Raw genomic sequence first — 20,556 nt, forward strand, 5'->3', positions numbered from 1 at the left:
AGCCATTCCCATATGCCTGAACCGGTGGTGACAGGACTTCGTGCCGGACTGGGCTGGCTCTAGCCACCTTCCCTGAATGTGCCATAGGGGGCATCACTGGAAAAGAGTGTCTAAGAGGGTGGAGCTGCAGGGAGCCTAGAGCAGACACGCAGCAAGCACTGTGAGTGTGTTCATCGTATTAGTTCAGGACCAATCACAGTTCACTCAGACTGTGCATCAAGTGTGGTGCTGGTGCAGCAAAGCAGCTAACAGGATGATCCTATGCCTGTCTGCTCAGAAGTAAATCCTACTGAATTCAGTGAGACTTATGTTCAGTGAGGTGGGTATCCACTTGCATCCTAAGAGTGTGAGAGGTTAGTCAAGAAGCTGGGGGTTCAAATCTTGCCTCTGCCGTAAGAGAGGAGCAAGCTACACTCTGCCCCGTGAGATGACTGAACAATGTGAAAAAGGTGACTGTCCTTTAGCACTGATGCACGATTGCCTGGGAAGTACTTTAAATACTCTTTCAAAACTGTATATAAATATTATCTACTTACACAAAAATCCCCATTATTCTGTCATAGGCTCATATGGCACAGAAGTGTGTGCTGACCTGAGTTATGAATTGAACCCTAACTCAGAAAATGGCCTGATTCTGCTTGGATCAAATTTGGAGGGTTCTCATATGGGCTTGGTACTAAACCCTAGATAAAATTGGAATGGTTTATTTCTCCCATTGGCTATCATGGATTTTTTTTAAAAAAGTTTCTCTCTTTGTCAAAAGTGCAGGTGTGGTGTAGGTCAGGATTATGTCTGATGATTTTTTTAATTGGTATGGGGAGTCCTTGCTATCTACCATTAGATTCTGAATTTTTAAAGGAGAAATGCTGATAACTTACTTATTTTTGGCAGAATTGGATGGAAGCAAACTTGTCAAATGAACAAGTGCAGGAATTTTCAGGCAAGAACAGCTTGGCATTTTGGGGGCATCCTAAAGAGACTTATTTTTCTATGCCCCTTATAGGCTACTGTCCTGAAAATGATAGGTACCATCTCAGTTAGACCTCATTTTGCTTTCTTCCACACTACAGAATGCCCATCATTCATCCTTGTGAGGAAAATGTACAATACCTGCTCTTTGTGGACACTGTTGCAGCAAAGGTAGATCCTTTCCAGCTAAACCTGCCCCCATTCTTCTCTGGAGGCATAAATGATCAAACAGGGTTCCTACACTTCCAGCATTCTGCCACATACTAAAATGACGGAGAAATATAAAGAATTATACCATCCAGATGAATAGGAAGAACAATGCAATAGGGGAGCTCAGTCACGCAAAGAACGGCCTAGCTGTCACCTGCAAGAAACCAAAAGTCTGTGTGTGCTAGGCCTTGCAGTCTCCAAACTTTGCTGCTCACAGATACGCACACATGCACATGTACATGCACACACACATGGAGTAACAAAGACAAATATCTATTAGAACTGCACACAGTCAACACTCCCCTTTAAATTGACAATACTCAACAAAGCTTTACTTTTGTTGCATGGTGCCCACAGTTTATAGAACAAGTCTTTGCTGAAATGATAAAAGGTGATCCTGTATCTAAGGAAACAGGAAATCAAAATCCCAGTTGCTGTCAAGAGACACAGCTCTAAGTGCTATCAATTGTTGTGGTCGTTCAGGCCAGCTGCTAAGGCATCTTTATTTGAGGAGTCCAAGGGATATCAATCATAGATGCCACCTTCTACTACTGTAGAGGAAAATATATCTGCTCTGTTAGAGCAAAAAAAAGGGGAGGCTTCTGTCAAGAGGCCTCTCACAATTAAAAGCTTTCGGATGCAAAGATGACAGGCTCAGTTGGAACATATGCAATGCAGCTGCAGTGTTTACTTGCAATTACTGGGTAACGGTTACACAAATATTCCTTTCAACTTCTATACAGCGATGTATAATACACAGAGAAAAGGGTGTACATCCTGGAGAGCATCTCATTAGCCATCCTCGGCTCTCAGCTTCCAGTTGAAAAGACTGTTGTCAGCCTAATGAGGTAAGTGGAAGCTTCAGCCATGATTTCAGGAACAGGTGTGCTATTCAGGTGTCACTGTGGACAAGTGCTAAAACTGGAAATGGATAAAAAGCTAATATGAATAGTTCTGTTCTCTTCACAGTACAGATCAAATGCATACGACAATTCTTTGCATTCACATTGTTCGGATCACCTTTGACACAAGATAGAACAGAAATTTAGTGGTGAAACAGTGCAGACAGTGGAAAAACCAGAAAAGCATAACTTGTTTTTTCAGACCAAATTCTGGATCAGTGCAAGTGGTTGGGGTGGGGGGCACAAACCAATCCATTACATTCAAACATTTTTATTTTGCTCTGTGCAAGTTCTGAAACCCTTTTTGAAGTCTGCTTTGTGATCAGTTTGAGTCAGAAGACCCAACCGTGGAAGGTGTCAGCTGGCTTGCTTTCAGGAAATCCCTAACACAACTGCAGTTTTACCAAGGGAGTTTTGAAAGATATGAGATGGGGCTGTAAGATGAAGTATGGGTATATAAATGATACTGCTGCTCTGAAAACAGAGGAAAGCCTCTCTGATGAATAAGGAAAGAAGCAAGACTGACAAGTGATGCAGTGTTCAATTTTCTGAAAGTTATATCTGGAAGTGACAGGCTTTGTCAAGGATAAGGCTGCAGGCAGTCCAGTTCCATGGCCCAGAGGAACCAGCTGTCAACCCAAGTGGGCCAGGAGCAAGTGAGCAGTCAGAGAGAGACAAGGAATTAGTTCCCAGGCTGTAGTCAAAGAAAGGGAGTGGCTTAGGCAGCATCCTCACTCACAAAACTAGTTACTTAAAGGATGCGGTGAGCAGGAACTGGTCTCCAGGGTCATCTGGGGAACTGCAGTGTAGATGGTGTCCTCCGAGCACCAGTCTGCCAGGCTTGCAGTGGAAGGAGAACAAAGCGGTACAAGAAATAAAGTGCCATAACCTGGCCACTGAGAGCATCAGCTCAACACACACACACACACCATTGTCTAAAGCTAAGTTCAAAACAGGGCACATACAACATATGAGTTGCTAAGGGCTACCTTATGCTTCAGCTGAAGTAGTTTTCTGATTTTTCTACCCATTTCTCCAATGTACCAATAACATTCTTCTATAGCAAAGGAGTCAGACAGCCAAATATTTCTCATGCAATATGGATGTTCTCAGACACTAGTCATGTGAATTGGCTCACACTACAGGAGCATTAGGTACATCTGCCCAAGAAGACATGGAGCACATAAATGACTGCACAGAAGGATCATCACAGCTACAACTGTATCTTTCTGCTGAATCTGTGTAGAATGGAATCCGCATACATATTCAGCCATTGACTTCACTCTTAAGCAGCTGCCAAATTCTAACCAAATGAAAAAGTATTGGATGAGAAAACAGAGCTGGGAATGCAAATTGAGAAATGTAGTCAAAATGAGTTGAAGCGGTTCACAGAACTGGCAGATCCTTCTCAACTGTGTGGAATCAATGGGCCAGTGAAATCGACTTGGCATCAAGTAGCTGTCACAGTGGGCTGACTTAATCCAGCTGCAGGCTGAACACACATGTGCATATGCAAACAAAATCAACTTGCTAACAACCCTAGTAGAGTGGAGCACTTCATTTGAAACTAAAGCATGTCCATCTAATAGAGTCAAGTTTCAAATGGGATTCTTCTAGCTCTGATCTATAAATCCAGGCTGTAATGGCCTGGGACCTACATACCTTGGAGACCAGCTGCTTCCATATGAGTTCTCTTCCTCCAACTTCCTAATAGATATGTCTCTATTCTACGGTAGAACATCTGTGGTGAACAGCCAGGCCTTCACTGCTTTAGTCTCCAAGTTATAAAATGAATGTCAAATAGATTTGTGATGTATAAAAAGTCTTATACTGAGGATATGATTATCTTACTGCAAATGTACCTTGGAAATGTATGTTTTCTGTAGGTGCCAAAAACCTAGAATTGGTGCTTGTCTAATTTGGGAGTCCCAGAGAGGGGATGCTACTAATTGCTGAAGGCCCTATTCCAAGACATGATGGAACAAACTTCCAAAATCTTGGATACCAGGAGGGTATAGTGCAGCAACAACTGAGCAGGCCGCTATAGGATCAGGTGATCCCTTAAGTATCTTGGTTCTAGGTTTAGACCTTTGTAAAACAAGTGTCCAAATCTGTAACAAATAATTAATTGATGGAATTTCCTGCCACAAAATACCAATACTAAATTTACCAATTTAGTATAGTTTTAATTTAGACAGTTTTAAAATGGCATTATACAAATTCATGAATGACAAGAGGTCTGGTGAAACTTAAGTAGAAACTCTGTTTTCAGAGAGAGCTGCTGGGTGGAAGGCTATAGCTGGTCTCCATCTGAGGTGATGAACATCAAGGAAATGCCCGCACATCTGTTATTAATACAGCTACTATGAAGCTATGAAGTATTTCTATTTACATATCTTTATTTTATCCTCACAACAATTGCCCTGTGAGGTAAATTAGACTGAGAGTACATGACTGGCCAAAAGGAGTTTTATGGGCAAGTGAGGATTCGAACACTCTGCTTGCTGCCTGTCCATCATTCTCACCAGCACATCACACCGACTCTCAGGTTCTGGCTTGGTTTAATCTAGAACCCACTGATTGATCTTTCTCTCTGCCCAGCATCTTTTTTACTAAGCTCTCGTCCAGTACTATGTTTCAGAAATCTCTATTTTCTTCCTGTAAACTTTCTTCACTCTCCAGCTTTCAAACCCATACACAGTGACTGGGAATAAAATAGCTTAGCTGATCTTGGCCTTGATCTCCAGTGAGATGTCCTTATGCTTAATGATATTTTCTAGTTCTTTCATTGCTGCCCTTCCAAGTCTCAGTCTTTTTTTAATTTCTTGGGGGCAGACTCCATTTGAATTGATGATTTCAGTTCCTTCATTGTTGACAATAAACTTGTACAATTCTTCAGTAGTCATGATTTCAGTTTGCTTAATACTCAGCTTTTTCACTTTCTTCTTCCATGTTTATCAGGAGTCATTCAATTCATTGCTGCTTTCTGCAAGTAATATGGTATCAGCTGCAAACCTTCAGTTATTGATGTATCTTCTATTCCTCCCTCTGATCCTAATTCAGATTTCCTTAGATGTTCTGTGTAGAGATTGAAAGCAGACAGGAAAATAAAAATACACTTTTCTGATGCCTTTGCCTATAGGAAATTGTTTCTCTACATTCTGCCCCAATGGTAACTCATTTGTCCATAATATAGGTTATACATTGGGACAATCAAATGGTAAGATTGTCTTTCAGAATTTCTTTCAGAACATCTATAGCTTTACATTAGCCACAGTCAAAGGCTTTGCTATAGTCTATAAAACATAAGAATTGTATTCTCCTGCAATTCTTTTATATACTCTAGTAGCCCACATATATTTGCAATATAGTTCTGAGTGCCTCTTCCTTTTTGGAGTCCAGTTTGAACAAAGGCATTTCTACTTCCATATAGAGAACTGGCCAGAGAGCTTCAGCTGTGGAGCAGTATAGAAATAAATGAATTAAAAAATACTGCCTTGTTGCAACAACTTACCACTTTGCATGCATGGGAAATTAGTGCAATGGTTTTCTAGTTGCTGCACTCTCTTGCATTTCCATTCCTAGGGACTGAAATGTATATTGAACATTTCTCATGTTTGTTAGTATATTCTGTTAGGATTTGGGCTGATTCTGCAGCTTGGACTAGTTCGATTGATATCCTATCAACCCTGGATGCTTTATTCCTTCCAAGTGCTTTCAGAACAGCCTTCACTTCAATGGCCTGTACAGCAGAGGATTCTTCTTTCAACGAGTCTGCAGTCTTTTCTTCTGCAGTTTTTCCATTCATTCTTTCCACCTTCCCTCTGTTTGTCTTTCAGCATCCCTAATCTAGGTTTGAATTCCCTTTTGATTTCTAAGAGGTCTCTTGTTTTTCCTCTTTTATTTCCTCTACTTGTTGCCTTTCTTTCTTTAAACTTGCAACAGTTGCTTCTGTCTCTGCATAGCAATCACTTAAAAAGTTACATTCAGGATTCTGATCCTATTTCTGTTACTTTTTGCTTTTGCGTCTCACCTATCCTTCCCAATTGTGAGTGTTCCTTCTGCCATCCATTTAGGCTCCCTCCCCCACCTTTTGTTGCTACAGGAATTTTCTTTTTGCAATAAATTTCCCTAATAATGTCTCTGCTTTCATTCCACAGTTCTTCTGGTTCACTGCCAGGTGAGTTCAGTAATGCAAAGCTGTTCTTTATGTGGACTTTACATTCCTCAGTTAAACAACTTGTATTTTGGCACTATGCTTCAGCGAGTGATCTTTTTCAGATTTATGCTGATTTTTATTTTTATACTTCATGGCCACAAGAACAATCTGCTCCTGGCCTTGTTTTGGCATTGAAAATATAGTTTCGTCATCTCTTACTTCCAATTTTATAGTCTATTTGATTTCTGTACTGTCCATCTGGTGTACAGCCATCTGATCGGTTGCCTTTAGTATGTATTTTTAATAAACAGATGGTAAGCTTCACAGAATTCTATAAGTTGTTCTCTTTTTTCTAACCCCTGGGCCAAATTCTCCCACAACATCTGAATTTGCTTTGTTTTCTATTTTTTTGTGTTCCAGTCATCTATCATTACCAGCATATTTTGTTTCGGTGTATTAGTGATTTCCTCTTGAGCACTTGCATAAAAGTTTTCAATTTCTTCTTTAGAATCTACATATGTAGAACTGCTAATTAATTTCATTCTTAGTGCAGTATTATGATACTGAAAAATTATTTTCCCCAAACTTCTTGAATAACACCTAACATGCTGCATTGCTGGACAGAGTCCTGAATGTTTAATTTCCAAACCACATCCTTTTCAAACAAACCTGTTGCCTGCCTACCAGTCTTTTATTATTATTATTATTATTATTATTATAACATTTCTATGCCGCCCCTTGCCGAGTCTTCCCTTAGACTAATGATATTAGTCAATCAGATTTAAAACCAATCTGATTTTAAATGAAATATTGTTTTATTGTGTGTTGCTTGTGCACTGATCTGCCTGATTTTTGTTAATGTTGCTTTGCTAATAATAATAGTACCAAGTATGTATCGGGGTAGACATTCTCACTCTTAACATAACTCTGCACTGTCTGGTACCAACAACTAACAGAACAATTCCGTTCTTGTTTGCACACACATAATCCCAGGGAGTCAGCTTCCCTAAATTCAACCCATCTTACTTCTCAGTTCTGACCCAGCAGGCGTGCAAAGAATTACACTACGTGCCTGCAATTCTTTCTCCCTAGTTGCTCTTAGGGACCAAGAGCTCAGATGCCCCATTGTCTCTAAAAGGGTTTATCATTCCTAGATCCAGGCTGCAATCCCTTATGCCAAGCTAGACGGAGTGGTGGGGACCTACAACTTCCATGATGCCCAGCTGTCTTACATGTTGGAAGTTGCGGGCCTCCCCACTGCACGTCTACACATGCTTGGGGGATCACGGCGTGGTTCTGTGCTGGCAGCTTTTATTAAGTGCTGCAAAGCCTCATGAAATCCCGGGTCACGGGAGAACTGGCCATTTCGCCAGCCGGCAGCGCCCGATGCGAGGTAGAAACCGGACCCGAGCCCGCGATCGCTGCAGGAAGACTCAGCGCAGCCACCGGCTTTGCCTGGGCACCTGCGGAGAGAGGGACAGAAATCAAGTTAGCCGTGCGCGGCGGGGGGGGGGGGGGGGCGCAGCGCGTGCAGAGAACGGACGAGCACATGGGCTTTCCCACACACACGCATACACGCGTCTCTCGCTCCCTCTCACACGCTCACACTCTATAGACCGCTCCGGGAACAAATCGCCCGCTCAGTGCTCATACTGATACTCCGTCCAGCGCAGCGTTTGGCTTTTACCCCGCACGCACGGGTCACACAGCGCTGGTGCCCCCGGGGCCGCGCGCGTGCCCTCACCCAACCCCGCGGGCGCGCGGCCGCCACCTGCGAGCGAGCGAGCGAGCTCTCGCCACGGGCGCGGGCAGGGAGGCGCGCCCCCGAGCGCGCGCGAACGCACACTCCACCTCTCCGTCCACCTTTGGGCTTTGCCCCGCCCCGCCAGCGGCCCCGCCCACTCGCTCCCTTACTCCAGCTCCCTGCCCTCCCTAGCCGCCGCCGCCGCCGCTGTGCATTGTGGGACACAAACAAAGTGCCCGGCTAGGCTAGGCTGGGTTGCCCGGAGTAGGGGAGGGAGTGGGGAGCTCGGAAGCCTGGTCCCGCGCGCCAGCCAGCCAGCCAGCCAGCCAGCGCGTGAGTGGCCCCGCGCCGCCGCCGCGAAAGCGCCTGCGTACGGGCGCGCGGGCCTCGGCCTCCCTTTCTCTGCCCCCTCCTCTTTTTCAACGCCCGCGGCGCGAGCCTGGAAGAGCCAACGGCTGTGGTGGCAGCGACGGCGGCCGCCATGGCCCAACTGGGGCCTACACGGGGGCCGAGATAGGGGGAGACGGCGGCGCCTCTGGGCCCAGGGAAGGGGTCAAGAAAAGAAAACTCGAACCCTCTCCTTCTCTCTCTCTCCCTCTCTCTCAATCTCTCTCCCTCCCTCCCTTACTCACACACAAACACACGCGTGTGCGCGCGCATCAACTGGGCCCGGAGAACGAGAGGGCCTCGCCAGTACCAGGTAATGGGGGGTAAGAAAGATGTGGGGGGCGGCCTGGTGGGTGAAGGGGGTTGATGAGAAGGAGGGGAGGGTAGAGGGAGCCGCACAAGCAAGCCCCGCCCCTCCTGGCACCTGCCCCACCCCCTTTTGGCACCTGCTCCGCCCCATTTTTTAGGATGCCGTCGCCTTAGCTCCATGCACAAACACACACACCCCTGCTTTTAACTCCGTCTCTCCCTCCTTCCACCCCTTTTAAATCCCCAGTGGTTGTGCTTATCGATATCTCTCTACCCACTCTCCTCTTTCCCGCGTTGAAAACCTCTGCTATTCATTCTGATATGCTTGCATTTCAGATAAACGGTCGCACTGGGCGGGGGGGGCGGGGAAGAAGGCCCCTGCCACTAGCATGGCTTATACTCGTAATGAAAGCAACACAAAAGCGGGGCCGCAACAAAAAGGGATGGGGGACAAAATATGCATTTAGATATGTTTGTGCTTACTATGGTTGCGTATACTCAGAAGCCTTAAGTATGCTTCACATTAGGCATCTTTCCTTAAGTTTCAGGATTTATTTTCAAAACAAATATCCTGATGCCAATAAATGCCATGAGATACAGTATATTCATCACTCTTTCAAACTTGTTGTCTGTTCTCTTTTGTTTATGCAGTCTTTTTCTGTCTCTGTCTGTCCCCCTGCCTCAAAGTCTGTTATGTTTATTCTCAGAGGCTAGATTTAACCGCAGCTTAATCATTATCCACCCAATAAACTTTGAATTTACATCTCATAGTGCTTCTTCATTTTCCCCTACTTTAAATAAATAAATACACACTTTCAACTAGCTGTAGTTTGCCTTGTCTTGTACCATTTGTGGACCCAGCTTTCTATTTCACATCTTAAATGTAACATTCCTTAGCTCAAGGTATCTCTGCCTTGATCATCCTTGTCTTGTTTCACCCTCCTAAATATCTTTTCTCTGGCTCTTTCACATTTATCCAGTTAATCCCTCATTATTAAAAAGCCAATCCAGCATGGTACCTATGTATATATTCCTGCTCATTTTAATTTTTGCAAAGCAGTGTGGCATCCATGACGTTGCCTGTCATAGTTCATTTGGTTATTTTTGTTTACACAGTTGCAAATCACTGTTGCTGGTCATTTAAGTATTTTCCAAAAGTCTTCTTTCCTTGAAATTCATTCATATTTGTAGCAATTCCTAAATAACTCATTGCTTAGATTCATTTATTCCTTTTTCTCTGAACACCAGCCTATTTTGTTTTGATATACCATCATGCCCAACATACTTTGAGCCAGAAGTTCTGTGGTAATATTAGGCTAAAAGATAAAGAGGGAATTGTGTTTAGAACACTGAAAGTCAAGAGAGAGATTCTGCTGAAGATCAAGAGAAGATCAGTGGAATATCAAGTGCACAAATCTTTGTTTAAAAAACCTGCTAATAATTCAGGAAAGATGCCTTCCCTTTTGCTCTTGTTCAATCATGTTCTGTGTATGTAGAACAATTTCCTTTTGATTTCAGCTGTCCTTTCTTAATACAGTATTTTCCAATAAACAGTCTCCTCTGTAATATATGGTGAGTCGCCCCTCCAAGTGCCACCCAAACAGTTCTCCTTCTGTACGAAGTAGGACATCTCATTATACAAAGTTTATTTCTTCAACCAGTCTGTGTGGCCAACTATTTTGTTGTGTCTCTTATGACTTATATATGACTAGGCAAATTGGCATTGGCAAATTGGCAATATTGAAATTGTGTACAATAACTTGAAATTCATTCTCTGCTCAAGTCATTGGTTTTAAGGTTTTGGATGGTGTTTTGGGCTGACTTGCTTGCTTAGAGAACAATAATGTAATTTAATAGATAGTTTTCTTTGCTTAAGACTATCAGTTATAGTTCTAAGTACAAGATGCATAGAATTGTAGCCTTGAAGTATGATATAAATACTTAATTAGGCATTTTTGCAGAATGTATGGGAAGGTGCATAATACAGTTATGCAATATCACTGTTTCAGGATCAGCTTCTCAACATACAGTGTGGAGGTTCTAGTAATGAGATAATTAACATAATTAGAGCAATCTACTATGCACTAAATAAGTTTATATTTATTATGTTCAGAGAGGCTTCTGAGAACATACGTATGTGGTTTATGCCATAAGGCCACAAAGGTTAACTGAGTATCATTCCAAACAGACAGGACTTAGAAGAATAGCCAAGGGATAGCTGCCTCATAGAGAGCTTGGTCTAAAAAAAAAGTGTAGAAATAAAGAGGAGCTTCTTTGCAAGTCAGCTGAACAAATAATCTAAAGTCCTGCTCATACTTTGTTTTACAGGCAATGGATTATTTAGGAATACAGAATTTAACAGTATTGTTCTCTGAGTTTATGTTGAAATTAACAATCCTTGTTTATACTGCAAATGGGTTTCTTTGGCACATTAGTCATAGTATGTTGAGTCTGGTCTTCTGTTACTTTTGGGCCAGTGGCTAGTTGAAATAAATTCTAGAGTCAATCCACCTATGCATACCCACACTAAAATCATTATTTAGTTTCTGTTATTTGTTCAAGGATAAACTACAGATGTTTTCAGAAATGGTATATGGGCATTTTCCCTGAAACAAGAGATATTTTAGAAGCATGTCTACATGTGTTGTGGTAGTAGGCTAAAAAATAGAGACTTTCTTATTCCTCATTCATTCTTTGATCAGTAATGATATTCTTTTGTCTAGTGCCACAAGTGAATAAAGTGCCAGTAACTCTTTAACATCTTCTAGAATAAGATACTAGAGACTGTACAATGGAAGAGTCTAGTGGTATAGAAGTAATGGTTTTGATTATATTGCTACAGATTGAAAAGATATTTACTCTCTTGCTTGCTTTCTATTGCTTTCTTGAAGACTGGCAAAGTTGTAGCGCTGGACCAGATGGTAGTAGCAACGGTCAGCCAGTATAAAACAACAACATATGATATGAGGAAGGAGACTGTCAGTGGCCAGTAGTCTTGCTATGTCTTACCTCCTTTACCAGTTGCTTGTGCCAGGAGCAGGTCTTGCACCCATTCTACTTGAGGGATCCTGTGGGCAACTGGTTTGCCACAGTGTGTGTGGAGTACTGGACTAGACAGACTTTTGCCATGGTTTTTCTTATGTTCTTATATGACCCTCTTAACACTGTGATCTGTTTACACCATAGAATAGTTTCCTCAAGTGCTCATTATCAGTGTTTTATTTATTTCCTAGAAAGCGAGGCATTGCAGCATTAGAGGTGAGTGTGAAGAAGTTTAATTCATGCCCATCTTGATTTTGCAACCCAGATACTTATCGTTATGTAAGTCGCTAGTCTAAGAATTTTATCCCTTTTCCAAGTAACTGGGTTCTTTTCCTTGCAATTATTTTGTGCAGTAGGTTTAACTAAGATAGTGACCAGGCAAGAGAGCCAGTGAGATTCATTGTTGACTGAGGGTTTGAATCTGAGTTTTCCATGCTCAGTTCCATTTGCTCAGGCCACTACTTCAACATAGTATAAAAGTATAATATAACATAATGAGCTACTGTAGGCTATTGAATAAAGAGACTTCGCTTCCAATCAGAAAGTTTCAGTAAACTCAAACAGTAAACTCATACAGTATAGGGGCAATACTGATTTGCATTTTAGGACTGTTGTTTGGTTTGCAACTAGGTAGTACACCACTTTGGATACCTGAACGCATTATACCAAAGTATTATCTATACATTATTAGAATCACTTTAGTTGTATAAAATACAGTTCAGGTGTTACAGTTCAGTAGTAGAAGTATTCTGAGATACGTTAGTAGTAGCCTCATTCATGTCTAAAATTGTTCTAGAAAGACTAAATGTAGAAGAGATACATTTTGCTCCTTGTTTAGAATAGATCCAATTCAATAGCTACATAGAACTTCACTAAGTGCAAGATGCATTTAGCCTACTGCCTTCTAGTTAGATTTCTAGAGAAATTCAAAGGCAGGTATTTAATATGTAGGGAAAGTGATAATAGCTCGTTTACTGTCATGCAAATAGAACAGGTTACATAAGAACATGTTCCTCTTCTTTTCTGCACAATAGCCCTGTCCATCTAGTACTGGTGCAGGAGGAGAAAGGCAACTGAAACAAAAGCAGACAGCTCTGTCTTGCTGGATGTGTGTGGGACAAGCCTTCTGTATATATTTAAAGCTGAAAACAAGCAGATTTATAAGAAATTCCATTGATCAAAGTTGGAAATACTAACCATTTCCTAAACTTAGTTATTTGGAATTAGGGGTTTTTACAGTGTGGTTTGTCTGCTGCTGTTGATGTTGTATTAACATAAGCCAGAGCTTGTGCAATGCAAATAACACAGCAGGAAAAGGTGCTGATTTGCCATCTTTTGGTTTATGCTAGTGCAACATCATTCGCACTAGCATTGTGACACCACTGACTGCTACCCTAGGTTTCTGTGTAGTGAAACTGAAGCAGAGGGTGTTTGCTCATTGATTTAAAGCAGAGCCAACTGGCTTATTTCCAATATTAATTTAGTTATTAATAAATGCCAAGTTGCAGTTGGTAGAGATGTTGCTTTTGACCATTTGATACATTCAGGTAAAGAAACTCTAGTTGACCTTTGAAAAACCCTCATATGCCCTGAAAAATACTTTATTCCATTGAAATTTAGTTTCCAGTGGTCAGCTGTTCTGCCATTGGATTTTTGATTTGTCCATAACCACAAGCCATGGAATGTCAATGGAAAGAATTTAGAATTTCCTGCTAAACAGCAGCTTCTAGAGCAAAGGATTGTGTTTGTAGGCACCTTGGCTTTTATGATTAACATTCAGCACATAGTTTTAAAGTCAGCATAAAGTGGCTGCTATGTTAGATTTACCTACTACTATACAAATAGCATAGCAAAAAGGTGGGTTCACATGACGAGGGAAGAAAAATAAGCCACCGTAGCCTGCTGGTTACATGCCACTGAATTACTATAATCACCAGGTGGCCATTTCCTCAAGAAGATGGTTCAAGACTGTCAGCGAGTTAAAAAACCAGTCTAGTTTTACAGCACAGCAGAGAAAGTTACAAAAGAAGAGTTGCAGAGGAAAGACTGAGTTAAGTGGGAAATACTGCTTAGAACAAATTCTTAACTTTTGATTTTGGACTTACCAAGTAAGTTATGTGATAGCTGTTAATAGTGATCAAACAAGGTATTGATTGGACTGTTGGAAAGCTGGAGATAGAAAACGCTGCACGGGTTTTACTTCTGCAATTCATTTTAAATGTATTTATTGAGTTACTTCTTGTGCTTCTTTTGCTGTTCTTGTTCTTTTACCTAATTAAAATTCCCTTCACCAGACATAGATTATTATGCTATCCAAACTCAGCAAGGATGTAGGACCTAGGCACTTTGCAAACAATCCTGCATCCCTAAAACAAACCTGCATTTCCAAGGGGTTTGTAAACCTACCTACACCCAACCATCACCATTTTCAGACAATATTGCAAAACACACCTGGTGAAGGTATTTTATCTGAACATGCAAGGTGGGAAAATAAACTATGGTAATCTGTTATCTGAACTGTAATAATGCTCATCCATAGTCAAGAGGGAAATTTAAAGAGAATAAACCTGTATTTAACTTGGAAGTATGTCTTCTGGGACCTACTTCTGAGTAGACATGCATAGGATTGCACTGTCAGTGAAGTTTATCAGCCTTTGCATTCTGGGTATAAAGTTTATTGCAGCTGTCCTTTCACCCAGCTTCCACCCCGAGCATAAGCATAAGGTGTCTTTTATCTAGAGTTTCTTTTTCTGTTGGGGTGAAATAACCAAAATTTCCAGGTCCACAGGTGATCGTGCAAAGGAGTCATTCGTTGAACTGTGTAAATATTATGTCATACTTGCAAAGAATTCCACAATTTATTAGCCTACGAAAAGTTTTAGTAGACTACTTACTGATAAACCTGAATGTAAGAATCATTTTTTCTGAAGGAAAAAATATCTTATAACTTCCAAATTTAATACACAGTCTTTAAAAAACCCAATTGTTCTTGATCATCAAAGAACAACAAGAAGAAGCAGTGTAGGAACTCTTTTCTTAAATTGATATAGGTGGGCAAGCCATGCAGAGTCATCCTTTACCCTGGAGTCCACAGTTGCCTTGAAGCATCTCATTACTGGCTCTGCTGTACATATTCTAACTGAACAAAGACAAATAATGTTAGTAATTGGCACAACAAAACTGTGCATGACTTCACTGGTGAAAATCTTCATCTCCTCCTCCTCTTAATTTAAACCAGGGTTTGCTAGAATTTGGACCAGACATTATTTTTGTTGCTAGGGCTCAGCAGAATTGGATGTGTGTAATATGTGGACAACCTCCGAACATTAGTAAGATATCAGGTAGCAATGAGCAGTCATTCAGGCTGCATACAAAATATGTTTCCAGGCTAATTCTTTTTAGGATGATACAAATGCAAACTTTTACTATGGCTCAGGGAAAGGAAAAAATAAAATAATTCCTTTCAGAAAGAAAACATACTTTTAAGTGCATAGACATCTAACTTCTTTGTTATTTTAATGTACTGGGTCTTGTTTAACACTCAGAAAATACAAAACAGCAAAGCTGCACATCTCTTCCGAATGCACAGTGTTTCTGTGACAGCCTTGCTTGTGCTGATGTGTCTGTGTTGATACTGAAACAAACAAAACCCTTATTTTGGTGTAGCCTATCCAAATAACTTCCCATTTAGGGTTTTGTTAAGACTGTTAACTCAGTATAAAGTAAGTATAGAAAGGGTGAAAGCAGTACCAGATATTTGTCTTGTTTAAACTTGAGCAAGATTCCTCAAAGGCACTTCCTTTTACAGAAGTGGCTTATGTAAGTCAAATGGTTGGGTTAATTAATGCATACACACCTTGAGCATAGCAGTATGCTGCTAAATTCAGAAAAATATTTGGTGATGAGTAAAGAACTTTTAAGTCTTTTGAAATGGAAAAAAGGAAGCTTGTGGGAACACCAACGACACATGGTTTTTATTATCTTCAAAATGAGATTTTTAAAAATATTTTAAAATACTTGCATAATCAGTTCACACCACTGCAAATGTTATGACTGGAATGCAAGGTAACATTGGTGATTACAGAATTCCTGCTTGTGAATACAGAATTCCTGCTTGGTAACTACTAAGCACTTAATTCACATAATATGCAATGTTGGAAAATACTTGTAAAGAATAAAAATGTTTTGAGTATTTGCTGTAGGAGCCCAGTCTGGAGTATAGCTTCTGTAGTGTGGTAGCAAGTCTATCGTATAATACAGCCTCTGATTCCCCTTGGTTGCCTTAGATTCCTGCAGTAAGTGAAAAAGTGATAAAAGTTTGAAGCTACAATTGCAGAACAGACATGCAAAAAATGATAAGCTTGTTTCAGTTAAAGCAGATCTTTAGTTCTTTGAAGTCTGTTACATTTAAAATGAAAACTTACAATCAAAAGCTTCAAACATTTTAGACAAAGATTTCAATTGAAACAAAACTAATGATACTTTCAAGGTAATTGTGTGCTAAAACTGGGGCAGGATAAGCCAATATAGATTGAGGAGGGTTTCTATCACTTGTTTTCAAATAAATATGCTTGGGATTGGTCTGCAGATCACTAGGGCTTACTTCTAGATACCCAAGATAGCTCAATGGGGCTTACTGCAGTAGAGATTGCAGCTTCTTTGTGTGAAACTATGGAAGAATTTGACATTCATAACCCACACTCACAGTTTGTCATTTAATTATAGATAGTCGCTGAAGTGTGGGTATCAGCTGCACTAATAAAGCATAGTTTATTAACCGTAAGCATCCCATCAAGAGAACCCATGAAATTCTGTGGGCTAACTTTGTGCAGGACTATAACCCATGTAAGCAATCAAAAACCATTAAGATTTCTCTTAGTACAGCTTTGGAAAAGCAACCATTCATATCTAAATGTTATCTTTCAGATAAGATTGTCTTAAAAATTGACCTTAGATGCCCATTCCAGTATAACGAGAAAGTTGTGCTATATTTAGAAATTCATGAGTGTTACAGAAAGCAGCAGCAGTATCAGGTAGAGCAATTAAAACACAACACTTGAAAGTCTTGTTGACTCACTACTTATGGTTTCAAAAAATACTTTTGAGTCCACCCCACCTCAACTCACTTACCTTCCAGTAACCTATCCCAGGAGACTTTCCCCAGTCTGGCCTCCAGTTGGCCCTCTTGAAGTCCCAGCTTCTAGTGCTCGACCTGCTACATGTCCCCAGTCCCCTGATCTCAAAGCAAAGGATGGAGTGATCACTCGCATCCAGCGCTCCCCTAATCTGTACTTCATCTATCAGCTCCTCCCTGTTGGTCAAGACCAAGTCAAGGAGATCTAGTCAGTCAAAATTGAAAGCCACATTATCTCAGTTAATGATTTCATTTCTTCATTTTAGAATAAGCAAAGTAGTCTTACTCTTGTAGTTCTTGTTAGATATGTGAAAGCCTGGGGAGATGCTTTTTCTCCCTGAAAAATAAACATTTTAGATTGCAAAATATTCTGTTATTTACTTACAACATTTATATACCACTTAACAACTAAACAGATTCCAACACAGTCAAGGAAGTCTTTCTGAAATAAAGATCTCGGAGGGAACAGTGCTGTTTCAATGTTGAAACCTGTCTGATTTCCTGAGGACACACTAAATTATGCTAAAGGCTGTTCTGTAGGTGGACTCAAGTCAGGCCATAGCTCCATGTGGAACCATCAGGAGCATGCCTTCAACTGACCACAGTGAGTGGACAAGCTGGTGAGGGAGAATACACTTACCCAGTTATTGTGGCCCAAGTTGATTTGGGTTCTATACACTAGTAACAACACCTTAAACATGGCCTACTGGCAGATACACAGCCAGTGAAGCTCCCTTAGCAAAGGAGTTGCATGCTCAAACAGGGAACACCTAACAACACCCAAACTGCTTCATTAGCTCCAACTTCTGGACCAGCCCTGAGAGCTGTCCTACATATAATGCATTGCAGTAATCCAGTTTTGACGTTATTCGTATCTGAACCACTGAGGCTAAGCTGTCTCTATCCAGGAGAAGTCATAGCTGACAAACAAGTCACAGATGGTTAAAACTGGTTTTCAACCTTTCCACAGCTGGGGACTGGTGAAAACAGGTAAACCACCTTGGGGACCCCTGAGGCAGAAACCAAAGCACCATACATATAATACAGTATTTTGTATATTAGGTTCCAAGCACAATATCAAAACAATGAAAATTCTTGAAAACAAGCATAAGCCAAGCAACAAAAAATGTCAGCAAAAGAGCAAAATACCTAAATTGGCACAGTGTGGCTCCCACCAAGCCGTCTCTCTCCTCCCCGTCCCCCATGGTGGCACTGCTGCATCCCCTGCAAACGCAATGCCAACAAAGGAAGAGGTGGTGGAGCAAAGCCAGCCTCCATGCCAGACCAGGCAAGCAGGATGCAGCCCCCTTCATGGACCGGCAGGAAATCTGTGGACTGGTACCAGTGCACGGACCAGTGGTCAGAAACCACTGTGGTAAAAGGCACTTTTAAGTAACTGCAGTCATTTAGAACTCCAGTGACAATGATGGGTCTAGGAGTACCCCAGTACCATGAACCTGGTCTTTCAAAGAGAGTGCAACACCAGCCAGAAAAGGTAATGAGCCCACCTCCAGAAGTTGCAAGAGGAAAAAAGCTGGACATAAATGCAATGCAATAGTAATACATTACAACTCAGGAACCACTCAGGGTTTTCATCTTGCCAGGATTCCCCTTTGGTTTATTGGCCCTGATCCCTCCCATCACTGAGTATAGGCATGTTCAAGGACTTGCATAGCTTCACCTGATTCAAATGTTACAGGGAGATTTTCTATCAGTGTGCTTATGGCACTTGGCTCAAAATATCTTAATGACCGCTTCCAGTGGCTTCATATAGATGTTAACGCTGGACAAATGAGCTGCCTGCAGAACCCCATAGCTGAATTGCCAAGGGCCAAGGAACAGTCACCTAATATTACACTCTGGAATCGACCACACAGGTAAGATGAAAACTGTTGTTTCACCATGCTTCCAATGCCCAGCCTGCAGAATCAATCCAGAAGAATACCATGGTCAATAATAGTGAAAGCCTATGAAAGATATAGCAGAATTACAGGCTTTCATTCCCTTTGCCCCTCTCCCAATGAGGCATCACAGGGGCCAAGGCTAACCTGCTTTAACCACATTGGAATCCAGACAGGAATGTGTCTAGATGATTTTAGAAAGATGAATTATGCACTACCTGGCCTTATTGATTTCTAAAACATCTCTTATAAGATTACCAGCATGGTTCTCAGTTCCATTTCTTATTAAAATTATTAATCCAGTGCAGGTTATTTAATGTCTCTCAGTCTGAGGGCCTAGTTGAATTTTGGAGAAGCTTAGGGATACATTCAATTGGTTGATGTGACCAAAGACAAAAAGGTTGGGCCAAGATATACAAAGCATCAGAACATTTTAGTGTAGAGCCCTTAATATCAGTAACTAAACCTTAGAATTTCAACCTTTAAGAGTGGACAGAGGAACAGATAAACACCAGGAATATGCTAAATAATTGGGAGCTGGAGTTAAATGTGTGACAAGGGGAAGAGGCATGGCCATCTGTTGGGACTCCAGGAATGCTGGATTGGTCAACAGGCCTGAGGTTCAGCATCTTGATCTAATGTGTGTTGCCAATAGACATGTACAGATAGTTAAAGTCATGTTTCATTTCCTAGCATGTGACTCAACTTACTATATAACCATTTGTGGCAGGAAAATGCATTCTTGGCAGTTTAAGTCCTGTAGAGTCCAGTGTTTCTGGTTAGCTATTCTAGGAATTGTTTTGAAAAGCATAAGTGAGAGGAACACAGTTATCAGGCCACTGCTTCAATAAGTTACAGAGTAGTATGCGTATATGAGACTCACTGCCACAGTTTTAAGTCAAGTTCTCAAATCTCTTCGTGAGGGAACGCTGTCTCAGCTATAAAATCTCAGTGATGAAGGAATTTTGAATAAGTTAATTATTATCCCAATTAAGTCTTCCATTCTGCATTCATGTTATGGGCTGGCTGCAGCAAGGAATAGGATGTGTAAGCAGAACTATTGAGTTGTCTTGCCTGACTTTGACCTTTTTAGAGCTCATACTGTGGACTCAAGTCAAAGTAGTATCATACTTCATTGACTATTTTTCTTGGCTTTTTATAGCTAGCAAGGTCTTGGCAAACCATAGATGTCTTTCAGTTAGCCTTTAATAGTATTCATTAAAGTACCCTTCATTAAAGAGTATAGTAACATATATCCAGCAGTTATGCTGCCTTCCCAATTTGACATTAGAAAAAAAATCAGGATTTTAATATAGACTGCCAGTTTTAGAGGATGTGTAGCACCAGCTGATTTACCACTTATCTCCATAAGAAAGTACAAATGCTACTTCTTGAGGCAGCACTTAAAAATTGCACTAACAATCTCTTAGCTGATTTTATCACATTTTAAGTAGCTGCTCCAAATGATATCGTAGGACTCCAGTGTGCCTTACTTGGGCTTTCTGAGGAGGTAAGTCACTGTGAGCCTGATTTCACTGATCAAGTCAATTTCTTCCGTAAAGGACCCACAAACCTATCAGAAAAAAAGTGAATATCTCAATTTGATTAGGAAGATCAGAAGTAGGGGGAAATAGCATAGTTACTAGTTGTAATAACTTGGTAGAAACTTAATGTTCATCTGCTGGTGCTGGCTGTAGACCAATGCTGCTTGTGAGGATCCAGAGACATCTGACTAAGTATTGTTGGAAAAAGAATGCTATACTGGATGAATGCAGCAGAGCAATTCTTATTTTCACTGG

The 20,556-nt window shown here is 41.1% G+C and overlaps 1 protein-coding gene across 2 annotated transcripts in view; it reads left to right on the forward strand.

The window, feature by feature from the left end:
• Nucleotides 1-8,235: 8,235 nt before the first annotated feature.
• Nucleotides 8,236-20,556, forward strand: part of ZBTB44 (zinc finger and BTB domain containing 44) — a 29,552-nt gene continuing 17,231 nt past the window's right edge. For both annotated transcript variants that reach the window (XM_044439540.1, XM_044439541.1), the window contains exon 1: nucleotides 8,236-8,684. The gene's annotated coding sequence lies outside the window, so the exon portion shown is untranslated. The remainder of the gene's footprint in view (nucleotides 8,685-20,556) is intronic.

The sequence above is a fragment of the Varanus komodoensis genome, unplaced genomic scaffold (assembly GCF_004798865.1).
Source record: "Varanus komodoensis strain SLA01 unplaced genomic scaffold, ASM479886v1 scaffold35, whole genome shotgun sequence".
NCBI classification, from domain to species: domain Eukaryota; kingdom Metazoa; phylum Chordata; class Lepidosauria; order Squamata; family Varanidae; genus Varanus; species Varanus komodoensis.